Genomic DNA, 8814 nt, shown 5'->3' with positions numbered 1-8814 from the left:
TGCTGATTTTTCTGTCTCCCTGGACTGAGTGTTATTTCAAAACATCATTCCATTGCCATCCATCTGCCTGGAGCAGAACCCAGCATTGATTCTGCTCTTTGTGACCCAGCACGGGGCTGAATCTGAAATTATTTTTAGCACTCATATTTTTACCTCTCTTCCACGAGTTGCAGACTATGCATGGCAGCAGCAGGACTGGTTTTAGTGGAACACAGCCTGATACTCCAGGATGACTGGACCTGCTGTTTTTCGGTAGCCAATGGCTCCCACTCAGCACAGTATCCCAGTCACACATGATGCTGCTACCCCACTGTGCCTGCAATGTGGAAAAGCCTTTTTACACTTGATTTGGAACTTTTGCTTAATGTTTGTTTGACAGTCCTCATCCTGCCATCACCTGGAGCAAACCTGTTCTGCCTGCTTTATTTTACACAGCTAATACTTGTGTTTTGGGAGGTTTTTCCCCCTAAGATATTCACTGTACCCTAGTTTAAGTCAGACTTCAAGGCATCCTTGAAAGGCAGCAGGTAAGTACATTATCTTCTTCTAGAGAGGCTCTAAATCACATTAGAAAATTACCCTCTGATAGATGACAAAGGCACTTGCCTGCCCAGGTCCCTGAAAACATGGGTCAGCGTCATAATTGCTTTCTTAACGGTAGCACGGTGTCTAATGATCCCGGGCAGGATTCAATCATGGCAATCATGCTGCACAGTGCTGGAGAAATAATTAGATCAGCTATGCTTGGGTGACTTTGAGACGGCCTGAGCGAGGCAGTAAGTGATGCAGTTACCTTTCCTACAGGGGATGGCTGTGCTCAGGGTGGTGTTAGGAGGCTGCCAGCTCCCAGGGCTTGGCAGCACACAAGTGTCCCTTGGTTTCCAGCAGAGCCAGGCCGGCTCTTGCATTCATGCCTGCCTTTGCTGGGATGGTGCTGACGGCATTCTTGGCACCGGTCGCTGTCACCTGAGTCACACCAGTGCCGGCAAAAACCGCGACAAAACGGAGCAGGAGAGGCTGGGAAAGCTTTGCTGGCCGTTGCCAGGGTGACTGGGTTTGTGCTGGACAAACACTGCTGTGCTTTTCTCGCCTTGTGGCATTTTGAGTGGAACCAAACAAACTCCTCAAGAGGCAAAACAAGTGGGAAAGTGGTGAAGGGAAGGGACAAACCATCTCTGGCGCTTGGGAGCGAGTGGTGTCTCTGTGGGCAGAGAAGTGACCTGGGGTCTCTCTCCCCTGGCCCTGTGCACCTCTTGGAGGCAGCTGGCTGCCAGGAATGCTGTTTCCAAATGTTTCCTTGCAGTGTGCAATCCTGGTGATTTGTGTGGAAGAAAGCACTTGGAATGCAGTGGAGTCTGATGGGAAACGCCTTCTACTGTGTGTGTGTGTGATTTAATTAGAGCTGCTGATTACCCCTTTCACCATTCTAGGCTGGAGCAGGGACTTCTGCTCCATCATATTTCATTTTTGTTTTTTTTTTACTCTTTTTTTCCAGACTTTTCATTCCCTCTCTGGAGTTACTACCCTGACTAAGCTGACAACTCCTCAAGTCCTGTGCCGTATTTAATCTTGGCTCTGATGGCCTGGGAAGGCCGGGAGCAAGGGTGACAGCCCCAGGAGGTGTCCATGGGACAGGGAGGCTCCTGCCTGGGCTGGGCTGAGAGGCCTCCCGGGACCAGCAGAGGGCAAAGCTGCTCCAGCTGTCCTGGGCTGGAGGCACAAACAGTGCCGGGAACAGCTGGACTATCCCCTAGATGAAGCTGTGTACTCTTATTTTGGGCAAGAAGAATGGTCCATTTCTCTTATCCCCTGAATGAGGAAGGGAGCAGATATGGTTCAACACCTTTTTACCTCCGTGCCTCGTCCAATTTTTCTTCTTTGTTTTGGTTTGTTCTCCGCCTCTGTGGTTGGGGCTTCTCTTTCTCTTGCTTGTTACACACTGAAACATTCTGTTACAAGAAGGAGCTTTTTGTTACCTGGTGCTTTGTACGGTATTGGTTCGGTGAGTGCTTCAGTGATAGAGCCACTCTCTCAGATCTGGTGCCTTGGTAGGTAAATTCTTGCAAGGTTTAGAAAGCCTTTTCCACATCTGCAAATACAGAGTGTACTTGACCTGTTGGTTCAGGTCTGTGTGTGCACCTAAATAATTTTTGATGTAAAAGCAGAACTGTGGAAAAAACACAGTCATTATCTTGAAAAAATAAAGAAAGATGGAATTAATTTCCCTTTTCTTATTGGTTCACACAATCTTCCTTTACTATCTTCCTTTTATGCTTGTTCCTTCTTTCTTTGCAACTGGCTGCCAGGATTAGAGGTTTAGATTAGAATCTCTTTCCCTCCAATTCCCCTCTCCCCACCTTTTTGCCCACCAGCATGTCTGAAACTCTCCAGCTCTGATCTGCGTCCTTTTGCCACACTCTTACTCTGATGGAAAAACCAGATTACATGGTTACAATCAAGGCAAAATATTTAAAAATGTTTGGATGCTGAAACATCCAGCTATGTAGCCTGACTGGGTTTAGGCTGCAGCTATAGGTGCATTTCTCTAGCCACCTCTTTGCCTCAGTACAACTAAATATAGGTACAGCTGCAGCATAGAGCTGGTCATCTGCCACTTCCAGCAGGGAGACACACACAGAGCCACTTTGCAGCTTTTAAGCCCGAATTTGGCACCTCATCCCCTGTTTCAGGTGCCCTCATTGCCACTCCTGTGCTGTATTTTATAGCCAATTTGTTGTCCAAGTGTTTTATAGTGGGCAGGGAGCTTGTTGCTGGGTTGGAATCTCGCTTTTACAGTGTGGCCCACTCTTGTCAACATCTACTGTCTTGTGTTGTTGGTTGGGAACTTCACATTTATTTTGTCCTCAATTATGTGTATATAATTATATATATATATGTCTAATTTCTTTTCTTGTGCAAAAGTAACATTTGAAGGGAAATTCAAATGGATCAAAGCAACTGGTAGTGAGTGGTGCATGCAGAAGAGAGAGCACTTCACTGGAGAGCTTCCTGAGGAGTTCTTATTGGAAAGAGGTGTCTGGAACTTACTCAGTGTGGAGGTATGGCTGTGAGAGCTAATGAAGAATGTGGTCACATGGTATATGGGGAGGATAGCTTGTCCTTTGGGTGTGAGGTGGTACGCCATGGGGGAAATAGGGCTATTCTGTGGAAGCTGGTGGTGGGTGAGGCAGGGACAAGGGGAGCTGGCATCCTGCACTGGGAAGAGACAGCTTGCTCAGAAAATGTTGTCTCTCCACTCTCCTGGTGGGAAGGCTGCTGGATGGCAGACAGTGTGTCCTGCTGTGTGGGCAGATGTTCATCTGCCTTTCTCACCACTGTAGTTCTGATTTTGGCCCTCCCAGATCTCCGTGACTGCCTCATCCAGAGAGGTCCTGAGCCACGTACAAAGGGTTAATTTTAAAACAGGTTTTTTTTTCCCTCATGTCTCAGCACTGTCTGGCTTTAGCTGTGATGGGGATGAAAAGTGACAGGGTGCCACAGGGGAGCTGTTCTCTTGGGGTTTGCATCATGCCTAAAGCACGACTGGAAACCTCCCAAGACGAGCTGACCTGCCACATCCCTCCAACCACACCAGCTTGACCAAGCAACTCTGCTTCCAAAGAAATGGGCTTCCCAGGTTTTTGGCCTGCACCTCTCCTAGCACGCCGCAGTGTTTCCTGCCAAGGACGTGATGGTGGCTCTGTGCAGAGGCAGGACACACCCTTCTGCAGGGGGCTGCACATGTGGCCACGGATCACTGGCTGATACTCTCGGTCCCAGCAAGCTGGCTCCATGGTGTGCCTGCAGTGAGTGTCTCTCGGCAGCAGGCCGTGTCTGCTGTGCAAAAGGCAAGGAGCAATTGTGTCACAGAGGAGAGATGTTGCTTTTCAGTGAGATGGCTTTGCTGTAAATGCTCGCAGAACAGCTCGCAGGGATCTCTCGGGCTGAGTGGGCACGTCAGGTTTGTTGATGTGGCCAAATACAGATATTTCCAACTAGTATGGCTATTAAATAATTACATTAAATAATAGCGGTCTGAGAAGCATGCCTGACAAAAATCTAGCAATACTAAATACTTGCTTAGAGTTTTTGGGTCTGATCTTTTAAATGCAGCAATTCAAGAAGCCTTTTCACACAGCGCAAGAGCCTCTTCTGCTGTTTCAAAGGTTAGCACAGAAAGTCAATGCACAGAAGTATAGATGTATCTTCTAAAATCTATCTTGTGCATAATATCAAAATCAAAATGAGGATCTTGACATTTGGACAGGACAAGACAAAAGGCTAAAGCTAGTCTGTGGCTTTCAATATCAAAGTGCAAAGCCCAGCGTAATGTGACACTAATCTATGCAGTAGCACGGGCAGCTTGAGGCCCATCAGGTCCATCTGATGAGGTTCTGCCACCATCCCATCTGTTTTGTATTCATCTGTCACTGAGACTCAGAGCCACTGGAGAGGAAAAAGAACTGGCAATGTCATGCTGTGGTTTTTCAACATCGTTACAAGCAGTGTGGGAATTGCTGGGGGTTGTTTCCTGGTGCTTGTCAGGGGCATATGAATGTCACGTGGGGGAAAACCCACTAGATCTATAAATACCACTCCATCTTAGGAGTAAACACTGTTGTTTACCCATCAGGATTTCCAGAACAAAATCGTGTTTCAGCTCTTCCTGAGCTGGAGGAAGATGGATGATGTTGGGCTGGATGTGTCAGCTTCCCCCTGCTACAGTCTGAATCCTGCTGTACAGTGCAACCGATCTTGGAAAAGCACGGTGCAGTGGGGACTCCCTTAGCTGCTATGTGCTGGTATCACTCCATGCACTTGTCTTAAAGCAAATGAGATGAAGATTTGGCTAGCAGCAGATGTTCAAAGGAAGAACAAATCAGAGCGGCCGTATACCCAGTGGGACTGAGGTTTCCTTGAACTCAGCACACATCTCCAGCAGTTGGCACTTGGAAGATGGGGGAAAAAAAATAAAGGGAGAAAACAGATGCTGAAAGTTCCCTGAAATAGCCCCTGAGCCTCTGGAGGGCAAAGTATGTCTATTAACTCCTGCTTATTATCCCCTCTAGTAGGCTCTTTTCCAGTCCTGACTGAAGAGTAAATGCTTTTTCTGTGTATTCCCTGCGGGCTGCCCTACTTTACATCATCACCTTGGTGATGGAAAACACAGTCCTCTGCGGAATCTGCCTGTCACGATTCCTAATTTTCTTTCAGAGGTGAGGAAGCGAATCCCAGAGCCCGCTGCACTCCCGGGGCAGCCCCAGTTCAGCGCTGCGTGGTGGGGGCTGCAGCTCTGGGAGATGGACGCAGCAGGCGCAGAGAAGTATTTCGGACATTGCTGGCAGGGCTGTCCGCTCCGACCCTCTCTGTGGCGCCTTTGTTCTCCGGCAGTTTCCATGGTGCCCCCGCTTTGTGTGCAGACCTGGCTGCAGGCTGCACTCCTCTCCACCGCGCCGCACCGGCTCCTTTCCCGAGGCGGCGCATCGCACTGCGTGCCCGTGCTGCAGAGCTGCCAGGCGGCAGCCACACAAGCATCCCGCAGCCTGCCTCTCTGGCAAACCTCTGGGAAGCATGGATTGATGGTTTTGAACAGAGCTGGGTGATTGTAGGTGAGAATTCAGCTCAGCTTTTGGCCTGTCACGTTTAGCAGAATCAGAGGAGGGCCCTTACCCAAAGGGGTTGTTGCTGTAAAATGGAAAAGCAACAGAGGCATGACAAGGAGGAGCAGCCATGCTGCTTGCTGCAGCACTCAAATTTTATCTTCATCTGGCACGGGAGAGACAGCTGGTGATCTGAAGATGTACCGCACAGCATCGTTCCCCTCGCACAGCACTGGGGAGGTCGAGCTCCTGGATCTGTTATCTCGCTGTTAATTCTCTGCTAATTGTTCTGATCCCGGAGTACTGCCCGCCCTGCATGGCAGCAGCAGGGAGGAACTCCTGGTCCTTATGTCAGATACGGAGGCAGGAGGCTGAGTAACATGGCCCCAAGTATTTATGCCCAGGGATAGCATCCCTCGGGAAAAACCCCGATCACAGTAGAGTGCTTAGAGCCTGATACTAGGAATATTTCAGCGAGAAAAGCAGTGCCATGAATCTTACGGGCTGTTCATCCAAAAGGAAGTGAAGTGTAAAATCACTGCCCAAGTGGAAAAGTAGGCGAAAGGGCAAAGCTGTGCCCAAGGGGGGGATTCTAACTCCAGGCAGAGGGGAGAGTACTTTAAGTGGTGGGAACAAGGCTGCAGCTCTGTTAGCAGGCTGTGCACAGGAATGAAATTTAACCCAGGACCTGCAGATATCAATGAGAAATGGAACAATATTAGAGTTTATATCGAAATATAGAAACAGTCTCCTCAAGGACACAAGGGTGGCTTGGAAAGAGATGTCCTCATCACAAAAACTCAATTCTCGGAGCAGAAAAATGGTTTGCTTCATTAAGGTTAAGCTTGTACTGTGTGTTGGGACAGAACAGGCTGCTCCCCAAAGCTGAACATGGAAATGAACTGTTCCCAGGTCTTGGCAGAGGTTTTCAAGGATGCCTAGTAAATTATAAAGCCCAATTAAGTAGGAATTGGTCTCCAAATCCCTTAGACGGTTCTGAAAATCACAGCCACTCTGCACTGCAACTCATTTTCAGTCAGATTTTTTCCTTCTGCTTCCCTTTTCTCTCCTCTCCCTGTGCCATTGACAGTGCCTGCTGGCACGGAGCTGTGGCTGGAGCCAAAGCTAAGGAGCCTGGCTTGGAAACATGGCATTCAGGCAGCCTTGGTGGTGACAGGAGATGGGGTCATCTGTCCCTGCTGAGGCCATTCCGATCTGGAGCTGTTTTTTTTCCTACTGTGTATCTCCCTCTCACTTTTGGCCCATTTTTGTACCTCTGGTGTGAGAACACTAAGCCAGATCAGCGGTGGAAAAGGGGGTTTTGTTGGGAAGGGTGGGAACAACAGGGAGCCTCTCTTAACTAGATTAACTTACTAGGAACCCCTGGGAGTTTTATTATGTACTTGATTTCTTCCCCAGCAGCTCCATTCTTAGAATGGGTTGCACTTGAGTGCACGGGTAAGGAACGCCCTTCACCTGGCAAAGGTTTGAGAGGTAAGAAAGGAACAACAAAACCGGATTATTTTGGAATTAAGTGGTAAAACTGATCTGGAAGAAACCAGAAGGGAAAGTCAGTTCTGAGTGTGAGCAGCAACACTATTCCAAGCTTCCCTGGGAGACCTCCTCCAACAAAATCCTACAATACAGGACACATGGTCATGGCCAGAATGTTGCTTTCCTCTCACCAGGGACTTGGTTTTCAGCTCACTCCCTCTGCTCCATCCTTCTTGATAACCAGCTACTACTGGTTTTTCTGGCTTCTCAGCCTTCCTTGTCGTCCAGATCCATCCAGTCTAGCTGAGGCCCCGGAGCTCCTGACCTCCCGTGCCAGCCTGGAGCACGCTGGAGATGTGCCGGTACTTCCCAGGAATAAACCCGTGGGTTGCGCACAAGGCATGGTGGCAGGATCCGAGGAGGAGCTACAAGCAGGTGGAACCTTGCTTTTAGATGGTTTTGGAGAAACGTCCTCTACACCTGCAGCATTCCACAAGCGAGGAATACCGGTGCTTTCCCTTCCCACAGCCGGTGGCTTCTGTTCAGCCAAAGACATGCCAGGTGTTACAAAAGGCTGCCAAGGCGTCAGCAGGGAATGGATGTAGGGACACGGAGCTGGAGGTGGGACTTAAAGGTATTGGCTAAATCCCCACGCAAGTGAGACTAAGTCGTCGTTAAAGTAATTAGCAGGTTGGAGTAAATTTAGCATCTCCCTAATGCGCTGGAAATCATGGTGACTTTGGACCCTGTGCTTCCCAGGGCTACTTTGAGCTGGTGGCACCGGGATGCGGGAGGGCTGGTGGGATGACAGGCTGGCACAGGGCAAGCGTGCCACTTTTGCAGAGGAATAAATGTTGATTAGCAGCTTTCCAACACCTCGTGCTAAAGAACGGGCTATTTTTGGAAAGGAACTTGAGTGAAGCAGCAAATTCATTCTCTGCTGAATAAGGGGATCATTTGTTTTAAAGCAGATTGCTCTGTTAAGGGGACAGGGATTTTGGTGAGGATTTGTGACATGGTGCCACATTTAAATGTGAGTGAGTGAAGATTTCCTCGGGCAGAAAGGGAGGCAGGGGTGTAGTGAGCTCCCGTGGTTGAAATTTGGGGATAAATTAGTGTCGTTAGTCATTGGAACCACTTGCCTAGGGATGAAATGGATTTATCTTAACTTTGTTATTTTAAATCGCTTTCCTGATGTGCATATTTTAGCTTCACCAGCTGTTTGGGGTTTGTTTTCGAGGGAAATTGTATTTCCAGAAATTCCTGTCATATGTGGGAGATAAGGCTCTCTGATTATAGGGTTCCCCCTGGCCTTAAAAGGTTTTTATGTAGGCAGCAGGGAAGAATTCCCCCTCGTTCATTATGCTCCCAGATGACGTCCAAAGGGCACTCGGGGATTTAAAACCCTGCGAGCAGAGGGTGGGATATGATCACAGCTGAGGACTCCCGCGTTTCCCTACACCCGGGTTTATCCCTGCGTTTTGACACCTGGAGCCGAAGGGGGAAGGTGCAACACTCCGCTGTCATTTGAAACAAAAGCCCCCGCGGGTTCAGCACGCGTGGGGCGTGTGTGGAGGGGTGCCGTGCAGGAACTGTGTGTGTGTGTGCGGGGGTGTGATCGCGGGTGGGGTGTACCGGGGGTGTGCGTGTGTGTGTGTGTCGGGGGAGGGGGGGGACGAGGCGGGTCCTCCGCCCGCGCCGCCCGCCGGCAGCCGCCGAT

Source organism: Fringilla coelebs, assembly GCF_963513975.1.
Source record: "Fringilla coelebs genome assembly, chromosome: 4".
NCBI lineage: Eukaryota > Metazoa > Chordata > Aves > Passeriformes > Fringillidae > Fringilla > Fringilla coelebs.
The sequence above is the reverse complement of the archived record's forward strand: the minus strand, read 5'-3'. Positions refer to the sequence as shown.